Source organism: Rattus norvegicus, chromosome 19 (genome assembly GCF_021556685.1).
Source record: "Rattus norvegicus strain SHRSP/BbbUtx chromosome 19, alternate assembly SHRSP_T2T, whole genome shotgun sequence".
Lineage (NCBI taxonomy): Eukaryota > Metazoa > Chordata > Mammalia > Rodentia > Muridae > Rattus > Rattus norvegicus.
Genome location: NC_141552.1, coordinates 42,789,586 through 42,809,802, shown reverse-complemented (window position 1 = coordinate 42,809,802; position 20,217 = coordinate 42,789,586). Strand labels below are relative to the sequence as shown.

At 40.3% G+C, this 20,217-nt stretch overlaps 1 long non-coding RNA gene across 1 annotated transcript in view; it reads left to right on the top strand.

Annotated features, from left to right (window-relative positions):
• The window catches only part of LOC147999415 (uncharacterized), a 112,181-nt gene extending 95,574 nt beyond the window's left edge, over nt 1-16,607 (top strand). Inside the window, exons 5-8 of the long non-coding RNA XR_015643603.1 lie at nt 11,023-11,077; nt 11,257-11,347; nt 12,911-13,143; nt 14,287-16,607. This is a non-coding gene — a long non-coding RNA (uncharacterized LOC147999415). The remainder of the gene's footprint in view (nt 1-11,022; nt 11,078-11,256; nt 11,348-12,910; nt 13,144-14,286) is intronic.
• The last annotated feature ends 3,610 nt before the right edge of the window (nt 16,608-20,217 follow it).

Below are 20,217 nucleotides of genomic sequence, written 5' to 3'. Positions count from 1 at the left end.
TGAATTTATTGTATGGGTGTATTGTGGATTGAGAATTTAACATATAAATCTGATTGATGAATTGTAAGTTTCTAGAACTTTGATTTTACCAGGCTATAGGGGATGTGAGCAAAGTTCCCAGCGGGCAGAGAGACAGCCTGAAGAGGGCGGCTATAGAATGGCTGGGGCTGACGTGGGATGGTGCCACGTTAGAACGGCCCACAGAATGGATATGTGTGTCAGGCGTGGTAACAACCTGCCAAGGGGACAGTGTGAGAAAGCGGCTGACAGAGAGACATCGGAGCACGAGGAGTGGGAATACACAGGTACCAGTAGCCACTGTTCCATTTTTATTTTTTTCTGCAACAGGCCATCTCAGCCGTGGCATTGGAAAAACACTTAGCTCAGCATTCTCTCATCAGTGAAGTCCAGACAGATGCTCGAGTGAACTGACTGTACTCACAGAGTAAAAGCAATGCAAAAGACATTTTCAAACAGTTGGGCCCAGCCATACCCTGGATTATGGTGTGTTAAGTCAATAGCTTTTCATCTGAAGGAAATGGGGTCAGTACTTGTCTAGGCTAGCTGTCTCATGCATGTACTAGCCAGTAGCCCAAACACCGGTAAGAACCCAAAAGCTACTCCCCCTGTGTTCTATTTCAGTGATCCTCAATGCAGCTGTCCTCTGTTGCCATTTTTTTTCCTAAAAGCACTGAAATGTGCTGGCCTAGTCTTACTGTACTTAAGAAGCCCACTTTTCAGTCAGTTAATGGCGTGGGTTCAAGAGAGAAGCTGGCCTGTTCTTTCACTATCATATTGCAATAGGCCCAGGTCTGGACTGCTGCTGAGTCCTGGGTTCCCATCCCTGAGATGGCCTCAGGCCCTTGAATTCTTTTGTTGTACTATTGTAATAGATTTTCTTATAGTTTTGAAGAAATTGGGTGGGGAAGAGCATAAGCCGAGAACTAGAACCTAACAGGTAAAACTACAAAAATAAAATAAATAAAAATGAATGAATGAATGAGTAAATAAATAGAAAATAGAATAGAAAGCACTTGTGAACGATTTTCCTTTATCATAGAAAGGCTAGGTAAGAGCTTTGGCTTTGTGGATTAGTTATATTTTTACACCTGTGACCAAAACACTGACAGAAACTATGTAAGAAAGTATTTCATATGGTCCGCAGTCTGAGAGGTTACCAAACCAGGCTGTAACTAGTGGGGAGCCATTGTGTCTGGCTGATCCAGAAGCAGAAGGCTGCAGGAAACGGGCAGAGCCATGTATACAAAGGTTGATGTAACTTTAATTTTTAATCTTATTTTTAATTATAGTTCTTAAACATTTTAACCTCTCTTGTAGCCCACCACCCACCAGAGGCAGTGGAAAAGAAAGGATTCGCCGCATTAGGGGCGGGGGATTAGACCTGTTTAGAAAGGTTCTTTGGAGCAACTCCCATCTGTGTTGTATATGTTGTGTTTGTATTATATTTTCTTTTCTTTTATTGGATATTTTCTTTATTTACATTTCAAATGTTATCCCCTTTCCTGGTTTCCACTCCAAAAACCCCCTATCCCACCCTTCCTCCCCCAGCTTCTGTGAGGGTGCTCCCCAACTCATCCACAAACTCTCCCTCCACCTCCCCTCCCTGGTGTTCCCCCATACTGGGGCATCAAACCTCACAGGACCGAGGGCCTCTCCTCCCATTGATGCCTGACAAAGCCATCCTCTGCTACATATGGGACTGGAGCCATGGATCCCTCCATGTGTACTCTTTGATTGGTGGTTTAGTCTCTGGGAGCTCTGGGGGGTCTGGTTTGTTGATATTGTTGTTCTTCTTATGGGATTGCAAATCCCTTCAGCTCCTTCAGTCCTTTCTCTAACCTCTCCACTGGGGACCCCATTCTCAGTCCAATGATTGGCTGTGAGCATCCAGGTATTAGTATTTTCAAATGTCAATATTTTTATCAATGACTGCCTGGTTTTAGAGTATGTTATATCTGTATTTATAACTGAACTCAACCTTTGTAAGAATTTTCTGAAGGCTTTTCTAGAACCCTGTATTATTTTAGCAAACGAGGTAGATTTTTTCCTAGGTTCTTCAACCAAATCTTAAGCTCTCAAGCTGTAATACGACATTGTTTAATTACACCATCATCAAATTGGATTTGTTCTTGTAAGTCAGCATAAAGTCCTTTACCAAGTAGCTGGTCTTTAGTCTCATTTATTTCTCTTGCTAAACTATATTGTGCTAGCTTGGTGGCTTCCTGTCTCTATCACAACCACCATTGTAATTGCTGTCCAGCTTTTAGAACAGCTGACACCAATCTCTCCCAATCTTGTGAGATAACCCTATGCTGTTTAGCCCAGTTATTAAGCATTTATTTGACAAATGAAGAATGTAAGCTATATAATATCACAGCCTCTTTAAAATGTTTTAAATCTGGCACTTGCTTTGGTCTCCACATCAATTTATTGTAAGTCTATCTACCATGGTTACCAGGTATATGTTGCACAAAGACTATGAAGGCTGAAGGAACCTGTGTAGGCCCACACAAATTCTCTGGTGTTACACTCGGCTGCACATTAACCTGTTGTCTCTGTGTCAGTTTTCACTCTTTCTGGCAGTTTGCCTTTCAGCCTTGTTGGTTTTCTGTGTTTATTGGGTTATGTATTCCCCTTTTCATTTGTCCTCCCCTTGCCCCTTTTTGTTTTCCAAGCACATTTAGCGTTAGCCGTAAACTCTCTACATGCATAGGCGACTCTTGTCTTCTCCAACAGAAGAGAACTGTCAAGTTGCATAAAACTTTTTAAAAAATAGTATATATGGAAACTACAAAGTAAAACCCAAAAATACGGTCTGGAAGCAAGGCAGGACACCTCTCAGTGGCAGTAACTACCATTTTGTCAATCTCCTAAAGTTGCGTTTGTGAAGCCCTCATAATCTGTCCTGTCCTCTATATTAGAAGCAGTTACCCATTATGTCTAAGCCACATTGGGTGTCACCTGTAACTTTAATTTTTCAAACCTTATTTTGAATGGGGAATCTTAAACACTTTAACCTCCCTTGTAGCCCACCACCCACCAGAGGTAGTAGAGAGGAAAGACTATGGAAGGGGAAGAAGGATGGGGGAACTAAGTAGACCTGTTTGGAAAGGTTCTTTGGAGCAACTCCCATTCGTGTTGTCTGAAAATCAGCAGTTCAGTTCACAGGTTGCCAGTGGAAGCTCAATCTACTTGTAAACACTTCACGAACACACCAGCAGTCCAGTTCTGTAAAGTCAGGCTAGCAACGTCAGTGATGGGACCCAGCAGAGACAGCCAGGAGGGACCAATAAGAACACCAGAGGTTTTCAGTTGTGCCTCTCTCAGGGAAGTGAAGATCAGTAAAGATGTGAGGCCCACAAGTGTTGCACAGCAAGCCGAGCTCTGTCTCTGTCACCAGGAAGTCCTAGTTATACCCTCCACATGTCACATGCCCTGCATGTGCCTTGCCTCACCACGTGCATCCAATCAGCCCAAGTCCGTGGAAGCAGCAGCAAAATGCAGCACACCACCAGAAGGTTTTGGTGTTTCCCTTTGTGGAGTCATGACAAGTGCACAATGCAAGGCAGACCAACACATGGGTGAGCAAAGAATCCTTCACCACCTCCTTGCTTTAGCAGAGCATCCTCGCTCCTGTGTCTGCTTTAGTGAAATGTTCCTTCAGGAGTCGGCCTTAGCCTTTCACACCCGTGTCCACTTTAACGAAATGTTCCTTCATGTCTTTGCCCCAGCAAAACACCATCCAACTGTTGTTCCAAAGAACCCTTAAGTTTCCACTTCAGGTTAATCCATCCTCCAGCTAAGTCCCACCAACTAAGGATAACGTGGCCTCTCACAATCAAGCCACCAGCTGGAAAAGAAACATTCAAGATGAGATTGCAGGGCAGCATTTCAGATTCAAAACACGCCTTCCTTATTTCTAGATGATTCTTACTGCGTCTTTGTTGCTGGATCCTGTCAGTTTTGATGGTCTCTAGGCCATGATCCATGCTGACACCAGGTATCCTGCACAGAGAAAATAGCTGGGCTTGCACCACTGAGCAACACAGTGATTGGCAGTGCTACATAAGTGTCCTCTTCATGAAAGGTAGGAGTTTACTTCTATTGTTCCTGTATAAGGATTTCTATTACGAACAATATTAGGTTTTGATAGTGATGTTTCTATAACGAGTCGGGGCGATCATAGGCTTTAATCATATGCTGCTACATTTGCTACATATGCTACATTTCAATAATATAGTATTCTGAAATAATCTGTTATAATTGCTTTCACATATTACTGAACTTGACTTGCTGATTTCTTGTATTATAACTGTCTAGTTTCTTCAAATGTATCAATGATTGATTTTCTTCTAATGCTGACGGTGGTTCCATTACTGAAATACTTGATGTTTGGGAATAAAGACCCTAGCTCAGGTCCCTAACGCTCACATTTAATGGGGCAGTGCACACCCGTAATTCCAGTTCTGGGAAGTCAGAAGCAGGAGGATCGCTGGGGCTTGGCTATCACCAGTCTGGATGAATTACTGGGTTCCAGGTTCAGCAAGCAATTTTATTTCTACACTATAATGGAAAGCAAGAGTGTGAGATGACTCATGTCGACATTTGGCCTCTATATATGTGTACACACATACACATGTATATATACATGGTAAGCACACACACACACACACACACACACACACACAGAAATGGAAAGACAGACAGAAACAGAGAGAAAGAGAAACAGAGAGACAGAGAGACAGGGAGACAGGGAGAGACAGAGAGGCAGGAAGGGGAGGAATAATGACATAAGTACTTTTGTTTTCCAGTCACCATGAGTAATTTTATTCATTTCAAGTAATGTTTGTGTTTTTAAGTCTAAGCACAAAAATTATTTGGTATATTGTAATTTGTTACTATTATTCAGTAGTCTATACAATGAAGGCCCCCTTTCATTTCTGATATTGGTTACAAGGAACTAGATTTAATTCTACTAATTTCCATTATTGGTCCATTGTCTATTTTACTGGTTGCTACCCTTCTTTCCTGCTTCTCTAATCTCTGAGTTTAATTTTCATGTTTCCTCCATTTTAAGGTGAAAAGCCTAAAACAATTTATTTTATGCATCCATGATTTCTAATATAAACATTTCAAAAGTATAAATTGTTTCTTCTAAACATTGTCATTGTCTTAAGTGTTAAAACATTACAACAAATTTTCATATTGTGTTCTCATTTTAATATAGTTCAAAATATCTCCATTCATCCCAGTGCTTTCTCCTTTGACCTGTGGGGCAGTTTAGAATTCCAGTGTATATTCTTAAATACCTGGAAAGAGCACCCTGCCTTACTCGGTCAGTCAGCTAATTCAAAGCTAATCTCAGCATAGAGCATCATCATGACCATAACGAGAGTGATGTCTGAGTGAATATTTGGGCAATCCATTCAAGTTGACACATACATCAAACCGAAATACTATGAAGAGAAACAAACCTTAGTCTGCCCTATTATCATTAGACATATTCTCTTCCCATTTTATTAGTTGTTTGTTTACACTCAGTTATGAACATTCTCTCCACTGAAGTCATAGATGGGTCTAAGCCTGGACCACTGCTCTGTCCACCACCACAGAAATAATACTTCCCAGAGTACTTACCTATTTATAAGATCAAATCACGAATAGCACTGAAGTCTAGGTAATATAGACACACATATTTGCTATACAGAGAACAATTATGTTTCATGCTTCATATATTACATCAGAAAATTAACAAATAGTTGGCATCTTTGATAAATTCTATCTCAATATGTGAATTTTGAAGGTCAAACATAGTTTTGAAGTTAATTTACTCATTCTCTGAATTTATACTATTTTGTGAATTATAGAAGCTTTAAATCAGGTACATAAGATTTTGCACATTACTGTCTTGAGAATTAAATGACTTTTTGTAGAATACTTGAACTGAGTTGGAGGAAATGGTACGCAGAATACTTTGATGCTAAAAAGAAGGTTGGTGAAGGAGTCAAGAACCTGTTTTTTCTCATAACCATGTGAGCACTCAATATGACCCCATCGCCACCACCATGTTGGTTTTATCTCTGGACAGGTGACTTTAGGGTTGCCCCATCCACTGCAGACAATTCAGGGAAAGTCCTAGTGCTTTTGACCACTGACCGTACTCCATCAAATAGGTCAAGCAAGAGTTGACCAGAGTGTACATCCTCTGAACACCAGCACTTTGAAAACACTCAGGAAGTCTGGGTGCCGACCAAGCATGTGAATTTTCAAACAAATAATTTTTTTAACTTAAAATAGTTAAAGAGAAAAATGTGACCACAATGGCCTTGACTTCTTTTCCTTTTCAAAGGCATTAACAGACCTTGGCTCTCACATCAGGAGAACATGACCTGATTGTAAGCATAGTCAAGTTCTCACACAAATGTTTTGGGTCTTTCAAACTCGATATTGATAACTTCAACTGAACAGGAAAGACACCAGCATCTGGTTCTGATGACTGGAGTCTGCTTGTACTTTAAAGGAAAAGCATTTGGGAAAGAGCTGGAAATTCCTACTCGGAAAATCAAAGTCCGATACAGTTTTTCAATACCTGAGCTTGTGTGCTACAAGTGACCTTGGTGGCTTTACTCTGCCAGTTCCACATATTTTTTACATTACATTATTATGCTTCATTTCAAAATGTTCTTAGCTTTCCGTTCTAGTGGGTTTGGGGTTGCTTTCCTGTTATATACCTGTCTATTTTGCATAATACGCATATGAAAAATATGAAGTACACCATGCTTAGAGAATCAACTGTTCACATTTTAAAAGGTAATAGATTGGTCTTTTAATTACAGAACATTTTTGGCTATTAAAATGTCTACCATTCTAATGGGGCAGGATGAAGGACATCACGACCAGGCACAAAGTATAAGATGACTTATGAGAGCGTAGCATTCAAGGAGACACTGCAACTTTCTAGAACACCAACTGTGCTTCTATCTCATTGTATTGTCCAAGTCACAGCTACCTCAGTGCTTCACCACTGCAGGTTCCCATGTCAAATCAGAAATATACAAATATGAGTATGAATACAAATCTAAAAATTATAGAGCTATACATAATACAAATGTGATTGTGGATATGAATATAAGTAAATATAAATACACACATACAGGCTGAGGGTGTAGCTCAGTAGTAAAGCACTTTGTCCAGAATGCACAAAGTCTGGGTTCAAGTCCTAGCATCTACACACACGTACACACGTACACACACACACACACACACACACACACACGCACACACACACACTCTCTCGAATGATTCTTAGAAAACATACCACTTATGAACTTAATTAAAAACATACAAAGTAATTATTCAACAGAATAATCGTTTTAATTTCTAAAGGTTTATATTCAGCTCTGCAGTCTTCTGTGCCCTTGGTTTTAACTCTCTCCTCTGTTCTTGAGCTTCCCATCAACAAGCCCGGAGAAGAAAAGCTAGAAAGAAACTAAAAGCAAATCTTTACTCTTTACGGATTACATCTTCTGAAGCAGTCCCATCAAAAGCAGTTGCAAGCAAGCAATTAAAGCCAATAGCTAAAATTAGCCTGGGGATTATCAGTCCCCATCATTTATCAGCGCTGTCTCTGGCTCATATGAGGATGAAGACAGTTAACCACAATGGCTCCATGTCCCTGTGGTGCTCAGGAAGCCATTGTATTAAGTCTGAGGGTGAGAGGGATGTCTGTGCGTGCAAATGTCTATCTGCTTTGTGATGGAAGCATTTTCCTTTTTGTTTTTCTAATGAAAGCCGTGGGGTAATTGAATCTATGTACGATGTAATGGTTGTAATGTCGAGTGCCATAATAAAATGACCTTTTCTCTGTATTTCCACTAATTGGCTTTTAAAATGCTTTTGATGTTGCCAAGGAGGTCAAAGATCAATGAGTGGCTTGTTAGTCTACATCATTTATTTTTATCAGAAAACAAAAATAAAAGCTATTGAAGAAAAAAAAAACCCTGGAATTTTGAAAGACATCCACAGTCTATTTACCTTTGGCGGGCACAGTGATTTTTTTTTCCCCTTGGCTCCTCCAAATAAGAGCTGTCTAATCAGGGGATTAGCAAGTAGACTGAAGAAATGCAACCAAGTTTTGTTCAGCAATAAATATTTGCATAGTGAAAATTTCGAAAAACCCACGATACACCTAATGTCATTGATTTTTAAAATTCCAAGGTATTTCTGAAATCATTATCAAATAGCTGGAAGAAGTGTAAGCCAGGCTGTCATCTGCAGTCTAGACAGTAGCTTTCCCTCTTTCAGTCTCTGCAGAGAACGATGTAGCAGGAGAGGGGACCCTGAGCTGAAACTTTCCCTTGGTTGCTAATTTTAAACTAAGCAACCCTAAACACACACGCACATGTGTCAACCCATGGAGGAAAGAACCAGTGGGCGCCGACCTCGTAGGAGCCGGTTTGCAAATTCTATGAAATGAGAGACCCAGTTCCTGTTATTTCCGAGAAGCAGCTGATACGTAAACAGCTGATTACATTCACTGAAATGTGCTCATTATGTCTTAAGGACAGAGATAAGAACATTCTGTAAGCATGGTAGATTGTGTTTAAATTAAACAGTAATCATGAGTTTCAGGACTCCGAGGGGGAGGCTGATGGCTGATGAGAAATAAGTCTTGGCCTCCAGGAAGGCATGGGGGTCGTTAACCCTTAATGATCCTTTACCTAAAAGGAATGTTTTAGGCTCTGGGCCATAATTCTCTTAAATAATACACCAAGGTTGAGAGGGGTGTCCATAGCAGGTGTTTTAATTGCTATAGCTAAGTAAGGACTTCTGGTCACTTGAGTCCTACAAAGCAGACACACAAAGAATAGGTAGACCAGTCAGTCATGTTGTCTGTCACTGTACTGAGAACACCCATAGGGGTAACTTTTTATTCCCTTCCTATTTATTTATTCTGTCTGCTAACTCAATCAATAACCAGAGTTGTGTATCTACCCTTTAACTATGACTTCACTGCATGCACAGAGAAAAGGTTCCCTTCTGTAGTCCCAGTGGTAAGGAAGAAACACACAAAGAGGCCATGCTATGGATAATTTCTCCATGTTATAGATGATTTGAAACATGCTTTGGGGGTAGGTAGGAGAACAAGCATGCAGCCCTGAGAAGAAGAAATGAAGGAAGACAATGGATTCAAAACTAGCCCAGTAAGTACCAGTTCACTGTCATGCCCATTCCTGGTTAGGAGAAGAGGAGAGACTGCATCTCTACCATTGAGCTGCTGCTTTTAATTCCTTCATTGTATAATGGACAAATTTCTATCCCATTGGTTTTGAATGCCCCAGTAGCTGTGAGCTCTACATAGATCCAGTAACTACACAAACTTAATCTGAAATACATTTGGAGAAAATCCTAGTCAACCTTGACACTTAAAGTTGTGTTCATTTACGCATCCCATCCCCCAAGCCCATTTCCTGTAGCCTCTGATTGGGTAACCATGGCTTTTTAAAGACGGCAGACAGACTAGATAACCTTTGGCTCGGCATGTGCAATAGGAATTAATTCAGCGGAAGCTGTGGGCATTTTCTTTTAGTTTACATTGGGAAGTCCAGCCGAGGCTTGGCAGTTCATTAAGACAATTCTTTCCTAACTGATTAGCTGGCTTTCTTCTCACAGGAGAAATTGCTTTTTATTCATTTTATAACTATTTTCTTTGAGAGATAGTGGAAAAGACATTAGGAAAGTGAAAGGTAGACCAGTGTGAATAACATTCTCAATGTAGATCCAATTTCCAGGGACTTTGAACTATTGGTGTCTTCATGCCCGAGAAATAGTTACTCTTTGAAACAAATATTGTCCCCATGTAAAACGGAAACAGAAAGGGGGCAGACATGTAAAGGTCCCGACCACGACACCCCTCTTCAAATTTTAGACCAATAAAGTATTGCCTTCTCTTTCATTTCCTTCTTGAGTAAAGATTTTTGTGTTGTTGGTGTGTGTGTGTGTGTGTGTGTGTGTGTGTGTGCATGCAACATACCCATGTGCCTTGGGATACATGTGAAGGTCAGAGGTCAGTTGTTTCTCCCTTCTGTAGAGGGTTTCAGGGATCAATTTGAGGCTGTGGATTAGCAGCGCAAATGATTTTACACGCTGAGCTATCTGCTGATTGAAGCTCAAGACCCACTTTAAAAGGCTGTGTGTGGTGCTTTGCACATGTAATCCCAGCGCTGGAGAGGCAGAGAGACAGATCAGGAAGCCCATCTACTTACTGAGTTCCTGGCCAATGAGAGAAGCTGTCTCAACAAATAGTGGACAGTGCCGGAAGAACAACGTCTAAGATTGTCCTCTGTGCACATACACACACACAAGCACAACTCACATGCACTGAGTAGGTCTTACTTCTACATGCCTACAGAAAAAAAGTGACTCATAGATCTACAGGTTGTTTAAAACCATTTCTCTATCATTTATGTTCTTCCCCAGTGAGAACGTACTTATTATGTTTATGTCCAGTGGAATATGAAATCATCACAAATTTATTGTCCTTTTCTCTAGGCTACTTACAAATTGATCTTCTCAGGATAAATGCCAAGAACATTTTTATTAGTCTTCTTAAGTCTAATTTGGAAATAAAGTAAGTCTACTACTGTAAACAGTGATTTTGGATTTCCCTCTCTTCGAGTAGCACATTATTCTGGAATGTATACTCTGTAATTTCTTAAGTAGTAGAATTTTTGTCATGTGATGTCTTATGATGGGAATGCAAAAGCCATAATTTCAGAATCGGATCAATTCTCTCTGTACCCTCCCCATCTAGGCTGGCCTCCTGTTGAGGACCTCAGGGTTGTTACTCGAAAACCATTGACTTTGAATAAACCATCACTTATTCTATGAGGGTTTTTTTTTTTTAAATTTAGAAACCTTAATCATACAGTCAAAAAAGAATTCCTTAAGCTTAAAAATGTGAATATTCTTATGATTCTTGGTTTTATTTACATTTTGCAGGCTCTCTGCAAATATTTCTGAGGAAGAGGATTGTACCTGGAAAGCTTTGCAGCAGGTCAGACACCAGCTGATATTTGAAATGCAGCTTAAACACTCGGCAGGAGGGCTTGTGCACTTCTGCAGGGTTTGTGTGGATTTTGAAGGCAGACGTCAGGAGTAAGAAGAATGCGGCTTGGTGGAGTGATGGAGTTCCTTCTTGATAACATCTCCTTTCTTGCTTGTCCCTCTCCTCAGCCAAGTGAGACCAATTGGTGATGAGTCCCTCCTGAGAGAGGGTGGAAAGTCAAACAGTGGATTGGAAGGTAACACAGGCAAGAACCTGAAGGTAAGAACCTTTCAGAAGCCAATAGAAGAAAATGAGATTTTTCTCATAGATGCTTTGGGAGAAGCCAAAATGTCTCATTCCTTGCCCATTTTAGGGTGGTATCCACCAGAGTATGTGTTTCCATCAAGGAGTTAGTGTTACCTCTACAATGTGCCCTGGCTCCCACAGAGAAAAATTACTAATAGGAGGTATAGGGACTGAATGCCTGAGTAGCAGGGAAATTTTACAAGGACCACGAAGCTTCAAGATCAGACCTCATAGCATCTATTAATTAACGCAGAATGACTGGAAACTTCTGCGACAGTATATGTGGAGAATATGAATAGTGGAGTACTATAATTTATTACACTTACATTGTATAGAATAAAAAGGAAAGAAATGCCTCCTGACTGAAAGCTTGGGCTATTCCTATATCAATTTTAATAAGAAGCAACACTGACTGCTTCAAGACTTGACCATAAATCAGAAAAAGGAACTTACAGCAGCCTGACTGTGCGCTGTCTAGAATATAACACACAGGCCTCCTTTCTGTGTCTACCCATGATTATAGAGCCAGCCAGCAGTATCTGCATACAGGTTGGGCTGCAAATGATGGTAAAATAGGTTCATCCTGAAGATAGTCTCTGCACCAGTAGACTGTCAGTCAGAACAGCACCAAGATTTCTGCAACAGTGTCTTGCCAGTGATTAAAATACTGGTCAGGTAAGACGTCAGTCACTGTGACAACAACTAAGAAAGAAAACCCATCAGCAGGTTTTACTGACTTGAGAGCTCTCATGCTTGCTGGCCTCAGGAGGTCAAAGACATACCTTCCCTATAGCCATATATGGCCAGAGGACACTGGGCACATTTCAAAATAAAAAGATGAGTCTTCTAGTCTGAGCATGCTCCTACAATCCAGTGATGATCTTACCAAGGTAGTTCTATAAATATTCTAAATCTTTGCCTACCACATAAAATTAGAAGCAAGTGTTGTTCCACACCGCTCCGGTGCTGGACATCCTAAGCTAAGCAAACCCCGGTGCGCATCACTCTCCTGAAAACGCAACCCTGTCAGGTAACCCCGCCCTTTGGCTGTGCATTCTGGGTTACATAAGGTGTGTGAGACAACACACTTGGAAGTCAGGTTCATCTAGAGCTTTTATTCCCTTAGGGGAAGAGCTGTTTCCGCGGTGTACTTTCTCTTGCCTCTCCCTAGCTGCTTCCCTGTGCCCTCTCTCTGCCTTGTTCTGAAAAGGAGAGTTCTCTCACTTTACCTCCTTGATGATCTTACATCTAAACCAACCCAAGTGCCTGGGTGGAATCCCATATAAAGAAGGAAAATATGCTTAAAATATATCCCAGACATTGGGGGAGTGTTTTAAAAGATAGCCTCACCAGGGAAGACATGGATCCATTTTTAGAGTCGATGTATGTGTGAAAACTGGAATCTGGTCAGGGCTCTATTATTGGTTATGTTGGTTTCAATTTTTTCCATGCTCGTGGTCTAATTAATTGTATTGCTTTTAACTTGATGATGAGATATAAACCACAATGTTGAATTAATCCTGGCTCAAATCCCAGCAGGATTGTGCTGTTAATACGATGCGGTCATCTATCAGAATTTCCCCTCAAATGAATATGATCTGGTAACCAAATGTTGAGAACCAGACCCGTAACCATACCCTCAGCTTTGGAAGAATCACGGTGATTTCCCCCCCCCCCCCGATTTGTGGCTCTGCGTTTGGAAAGGCAAGATCCGTGCGTCGTTTTCACGCATGTCGTGTTTTGCCAAGTCAGACATCTTTCCGCATGGGGTAAGATTATAATGGCACTGCAAAGTAGTTCTCTTGAAACCTTCTCAACCAGATTATGTTCTGCATTCCATTAAACCTGTGTTTGAAGTTACTAGGATTTGCTAAAATATTTGATAATGCCTAAGCAGATAAGAGATTATATGCTTTATGTATACAGAGGAAAGATTTGTTCCAGCTTGGACACAGTGTATTAATTGGCCACCTACAGTGAGCAGTGTTTAATATCTGCCCCCACCCCTAGCCTTACTCCTTCCTTGCTGCCTTTCAGGCAGAAGACCATGTACGTACCCACCGAAGTAAATTTGCTAACTTTCTGGAACACATTAAACAATGCGAGCTACTTGAGTCATATTACATTAACTTCACTTCCAATGACAAGTTGTATATATCTGTAATAAATAGCCCCTCGGGGATCAGATCAAGATTAAGGGAGAGAAAGTATGCTGCTGCTGTAGTTAAGTAATTTACAATATCTCAGCAAGTGCTTGCAAAGAAATGTGTGCACTAGCAGGACTGGTTAATAGCACGGGAAACTCCGGTGACACCACAGCCAAAATTATAATCATTTGGCTTAGTCTTTTTTTTTTAAAGAAAAATCTTTATATTCTGTAGAGTGGAGTTCTGTGGTGGTCACCATAGTAAAAGTGCCTCCACATGCGCTTTTGAGCACCCCAGCATAGGTTAGGACAGAACATCAATGTCATAGCAGTGTGAATCCGGATGCTGGAAACAGTTAAGGGGAGTGGGATACAGGGAGTGGTGATGGTCCTGAGGAAGTTTACTTAAACTGAAACATGTTCATTGGTGTGTTCATTCTAGACCAAAGGTTTTAACTAATCAGAACAACCTACAGCAGAAAAATAACTTAATTATTTTGGAGGGTACAGTCAGGTGGGGGAATTGGCTCAGATTAACTGGTGTGCACACAGGATTGAATAAACAAGTTAGATGCTGGGCAAAATGATGCTCACTGGTTATCCCAGTGCTCTGGGCACTGAAGCAGGAAGATTAAGAGTTCCAGGCATCCTGGTCTTTACAGTGAGACTGTTTTAAAACAACGACAAAATCCAGCAACTCTTAGAAAACAGTATCACCAATGTCGACTTATAAAATAGTTACAGGCGTGTTCGTCTGGTCTTACAGGATCACAGACTCTGTCCTTCCCTCCAAGGTACAGCCCTGTTCCAAATTTGGATTATGGCACTGAGTCCCTTGTGCATGAAAAGCATTTAAATGATGCTCTATGAATGTCCCTTGGCTGTTGGTATGATTGTACTTACTTCTATGGCAAGTGGTATTGTGGACATTCTGCCAGTGGAAATCATAACCGTCCCATCTTACATGAAAGCTGTGAGAAAATGAATGGCTTTCATTCATTTATGTCTAAAGTCAGAAGGAAACACCAAGTGACAGATGAGAGCCACTCCGCTTCCTGCCTGCCTTTGCAGAGGCATCCCTGCTTAGAGAATTCACCACGACTGGTTGCGTTTGAACATCAACCATATCCTTACATGTAAGTTAAAAAAACTGAATCCAGTATCTTCGAAACCATCCAAGAACATAGCTGTGGCTTTAACCACCACCTCAACCATGTGGGAGATGCTGTAGTCTGTTGACTGTGTCTCACAGAGAGATATAGAGCTTTCCTGGTTTGTTAGATCAGACAGTCCCCATGTGAACTTTTGAATACCTTGACAGCATTCATCAGAAAAAGTAAACACAACAACAACAACAACAACAACTAGAGTTTCTTGGTGCTGCCTGGTGGGGTAGAAAGATCCTCACTAGAGCTACTGGATGTTTCTATGCTCTAACACGGTGAGGGGAGATGACTTAGTTCCAATGTAGGCTCCATGAGTGCCCTCTGCTAACAAGTTGGGAGGTCCTATCTACTCAGTCTTTCACTGAGCCCCCATGATAGGCTACTAAGAATCCAGAAGGCAGTTTGGAAAACCCTTCTATATCTCTTTCCCAGCTTGATTTCCCTACTTAGAGAAGCAGACCAACAAAATCTTAGCCTGGGGGAATGGTCCCTATCTTGGTGTTTCCCATTCCTCAGCAGTGGCCACTGTAGCCTGGGTGGGCTAAGCTTTAGGAGGGAGATTCAGCCACCTTTTCTCTCTTCCCCATTCATCCCTATTATAACGGGCTTTAGTCCACAGCTGTCTAGACCGAGTTGATGAAATATGGAAAGTTTTGACAGAGAATCCTTTTATTCCAGGAAGGGTAAGGAGGTTTTTTTCCTTTAAAAGATTGTGTCCCGGGCTGGTAATATGACTCTGTGTAAAGGTATTTGTTGCATGAGCATGAAGGCACAAATTTAAATCTCAGCACCCACGTTACAGAGTCAAGAGTAGTCTAGAGCATTTATGATTCTGGTGAGATGAAAAGTGAAGACAGGACGATGGCTGGGAAATGTTGGCTGCTAACCTCAAAACCTAGTGCAGACTGTGGTAGCACAGAACATTGATGACTTCCTTTAGTTCAGACAGGTGCATGCATCTTAACACACATGTGTATGTACACCTCTTACACAAACATTGCAGTATACATCCATATATATACATACAGAGTAAGAGAAAGAGACATGCAGGTAGATAGATAGATCGATAGATAGATAGATAGATAGATAGATAGATAGATAGATAGATAGATAGATGATAAATAGATGATAGATAATAGATGGTGAATAGATGATCTGATAATAATAGATAGATGACAGATGATAGATACATATAGAGGTAGATAGACAGATACATACACAGACAGATAGATGATAGAAAGATGATAGATATAGATAGACAGAAAGATGAGAGATAACATATATATGTAAATATATGTAGCTAGAGAGAGATTGATAAATAGGCAGACAGACATATTGATGACAGATAATGGATAGATAGATAGACAGACAGACAGACAGATAGGTAGATAGATGATAGATAGACAGATGATAGGTAGATAGATGATGGACAGACAGACAGGCAGACAGATAGATGACAGATAGATGATAGACACTGTCCTCTTCTCTTCAGCATGTCCTCTACGGTTAGTGTATCCTTACACTGAATAAAGACAGTTCCTTGGGCAAATGAAAGGTCTTCTTTCCCAAAATCTGGCTTTAGAAAATCTGACATTGTTCCCTTCAAGATTTTTAATTGTCTAGAAGATTTTGAGATTTCCAGTGTATCTCAATGGATGCCTTCTATCTGAATTATCACTTCCAGCAGACACATTACCAATAGTCTTCTGTCCGAGGGCTTAGTTCCGATCATCCTGTTCTCTATCATCTTTGTAAAGTCAAGGAAGTGATTCTTGACCCTCATCGTTATTAACTTTAGTTCTATAATGATTTAAATAAAATGTATGCCAACCTGTGAAGACTATCCCTCTTGTCTACACCTGTTTTGATTACATGTGGGGGAAACTTTAATAATTGTAAGACATACCATAAAATTGTCCTCTAAAGCATTGCCTCCACTTGAAAGAGACAAGGAAGGGTGCTTACCTTTGTACACAACTCTAATCTTCAAAATAAATTTATACAAGCAATGTTTTATGAGGCAGAGTAGTTTGTGTAAAATCAACCACAAAAATGAACACAAAGTGACAATCTCCCAAGATGTTTCGCTTAATTGGTCTGAAGGATATAAATGACCCTTACCTTCCTCCTAGTTTTTCCAATTAAGCACAAGCTTACACTTGTCCCATTTCATATTTTTTAAATGAGGCAAAGAACCTCCATGGAAATTCTAAAGCTCTTTTAAAATGCCCTCACTTTTGGTTCTACAAATGTCAGGGCTCCCAACTCTAACACCTCACGGCCATCACCTGTTGCTCCTGGCTTTGTATAGCAAATCATATTTCTTCAGACAGACAGTTTATTTTCCACAGAAGAAAAATATTTTTAATTGAATCTGTTTTTAAAATTATAGTAAGTTCTGTTAGTTTCCAGGATTTATATTTGATTTTTTAGAGGTTTACTTATTTTTATTTATGTGGATGTGTGTGTGCCTGCATGAGTTGTAGTGCACCACATCCCTTCTGGTGACTCTGGTGGCTAGGAGGAGTCAGATCTTTTAGAACCGGGGGTATCCCTGGGCATAATACCCTTCTGGTGCTGGGAACTAAGCCTGGGTTCTCTGCAAGGTCAGCAGGTGCTCTTAACCATGAAAACACTTCTTCAGCCCCAAGTGTATTGTAGGTTTAATATGCTACACCGGGTTTGACAAACTTCTGCTATTACAAAAATGTCTCCTGGTGTTGGCTAAAACTAAACACTCTCCATCAGTGACAATGACAGCAGCTGAGGAGACGAATAACCTGTGAGAGCCAACCTAAGTTACCACCACTGAGGATGTGCAGAGAACAGGAGCCCTTGTTTAGGTTCTCCTTACTCCTACGTCATCAGTCACTCCCAAAGCCAGGACGTTCTCAAAACATTGTATCCTCTTAGAGCCACCAGTCTTTGCAAGCCCTCGAACTTTTTGTACCTTCAGTACAAAACACCTAGCTGACTGCTCTCTTTTCAATTTTCCTGTCTCAGAAAGAAGACATAATAAACAATCTTCTTCTTTTTCACAATGATGCTGGGGAAATAAAGACCGGATAGTAATAGCAGTTATAAGACATTATCCATGGCGGAAGACCCACTGGCATGTCTTGGGGGAATACACCCAAGGTGATTTTGATATGCGAACCGAGGGTTCTGGGAGGGAAAAAAAATCAGCTTCACAAGAGTAAAACAAAAAGAAAATTTAATAGAATTGGCTTTTAAGATAAGCCACAAGAGAGATTTTGTGTTACTTTTATTAAAGAACTCAGTGCCATAAGGTCTGTACTGGGATGGGGGGAGGACTTGACAGAAGATCTGCATATTGTGTAAGTGACAAAATATGATTTTGGGAGCTACTAAGTGATGTAGTTTACCCATCAGAGTATCGCCGACGTTAACTACATATCATGTATGTTACTTATGTTACTTTAAGATGGCCATCTTCGCAGAAGTGGGATTTTTCCACATTCTATGAGACTTCAACCCTTTTTTTCATGCCCACCTTGAGATGCCAGGACAAACAGGGAGTCCCCTTGGCCTCAAAGGGAGCTTTGTGCTTACGTTTGCTGGTTTGGACATGGAACAAAATTTTAAAAGGGACATGAAGTTCCAAATTCCACCTGATTTAGTTGGCTTAGTATCTACAGATATTTTTCTAAAATGACCTATTTTTTCTTGCATTAGTTTGTCATAAAAGCAAAAAAAAAAAAAAACTCAAGGAAAATATGGATTTCGTATTATATTACCAACGCACAATATTTTATGTCCATGCAAAAGTAAATCAAGTTTCTGGGGGGGAGGGGGTGGGGGGAGGGGGGAGAGTGGCTCCCAGATATATCAGAGTTAACTGTCATGTATTTTCAAAAACCTGTTCAAAAATCTTTGTTGTTTTCCTTCTGAAACTTCAATGAAAATAGCCTTAGAGTTGTATCAATTGCAACCCAAATAAAGCAAAAAATAAATTACAAACCTACCCACGAGTACAAGAATTATGTGGACACCATCTAAGTTACTTTAACGTGAGATATAAATCCAGAGATTTCTCATGCCATCATTTTGTAAATAATTACAGTTCTGCTGAAACTGTTGTATAAAGTTTACATGGGAGGTTCAGTGCACCCTTGCTCTTGTTTACAACATTCGGAACCACCAGAGAGCTGTTGATATATGGCCCTGCATTTCAGTGCCTAAGACATCTACTACACAGTTGCATAATAAACAGGGCATAAAGACAGGTTTGTGCAAGCAGTTTGGAGTGACCTTTTTGGCAGCTGAAATCCATCTTGAGTACATGGTGCTGATGTGGACGGACATGTAAACTTAGTCTTGTTACCATAACTACTAGTTCTACAAATATACTCAGATGCCCCAAATGTACATCACTCTGAGGAAAGTGACTTTAAATGGAGAAATGTAGCCAAGGAAAAGCCACTCAGATAAGATCAAAACCCATCTATTACCAAGCAATCTCTGGAATCAGTTAACAGAACTGTCGAAAGCATAGGGTTAGGTAGGCTTAATCCACAAGGTAATAATAGAGCTATGATCCTCTTGATGGCTTATTTAAGGGTTTTTTTGTTTTTTGTTCTACTTTGCTTTTTAATATATATTTTGATGGGTTTTTAAGAAAAGCTTCCTCAAATACAGTTAGCATAAATATGGTCAATTCAATGGAGTAGGCCAATATGTTGAAAAATAATCACTAATATTCTTCCTACTGGTTTGATAAATACTGTAGGTAATTGAGTATTAAATTTGTACAACTGGACTTAAAAAAAAACACTTTCTAACTTTGAGCCTGGTATTAAAATCTCTCTAAACCAGTGTGGTCAACTTTGTCTGGTGTCCCTGCCACTATGTCCTGGCTAGCATGATGCCCCCAGGGAGGCAGTCACAGGGAACAGTCCTGACCTACCAAACTGATTTGAGTCCAGGAAATGACTTTGGCTTGTGTTTTCTTCTGGTCCTAGAACACCAGTGACGTCAGTTTTAGTTTCCCTGTGTGGCTGGTGTTTCAGAGAATGTGGATCCCTTCTTGTTGAGTCAGGTTCTCGGTGAATGTGCCTCCTGTTTCTTTAGAAAGGATTCTCACTCTCTCGGAAAATGTTTTACATTTATTTATCTTCAGCAGTTACTTGATAAAAAAATCATTGGAGATGATTGAAGAAGCATAATTATCTCTGCAATTAATAAGAAACCTGAAATCAACAGAACTGTCAAGCAAAACCCTCCTCTTTGCCCATGTTAAAAATGATAGATTATAAAATAGAGAGAGTCCTGCACAGGAGGGAGAGAGCTTAGTCTCTACTTGCCAAAACTAAGGCTTTCCTACTAACGTCATATCTCTTTGACCATCGTGCAGGCCCAAATCTCTGCTTTGACGTTACAATAACACCAGCAAACGTCTTCTCAAATGTTCTAAAGTTGTAGAACATTTTCTGTGCAAGGTTCTTTTAAAACTTAAAGGAATACAACATTGATATGAACTCAATATCTACACATAAAATTTCTTCATTTTA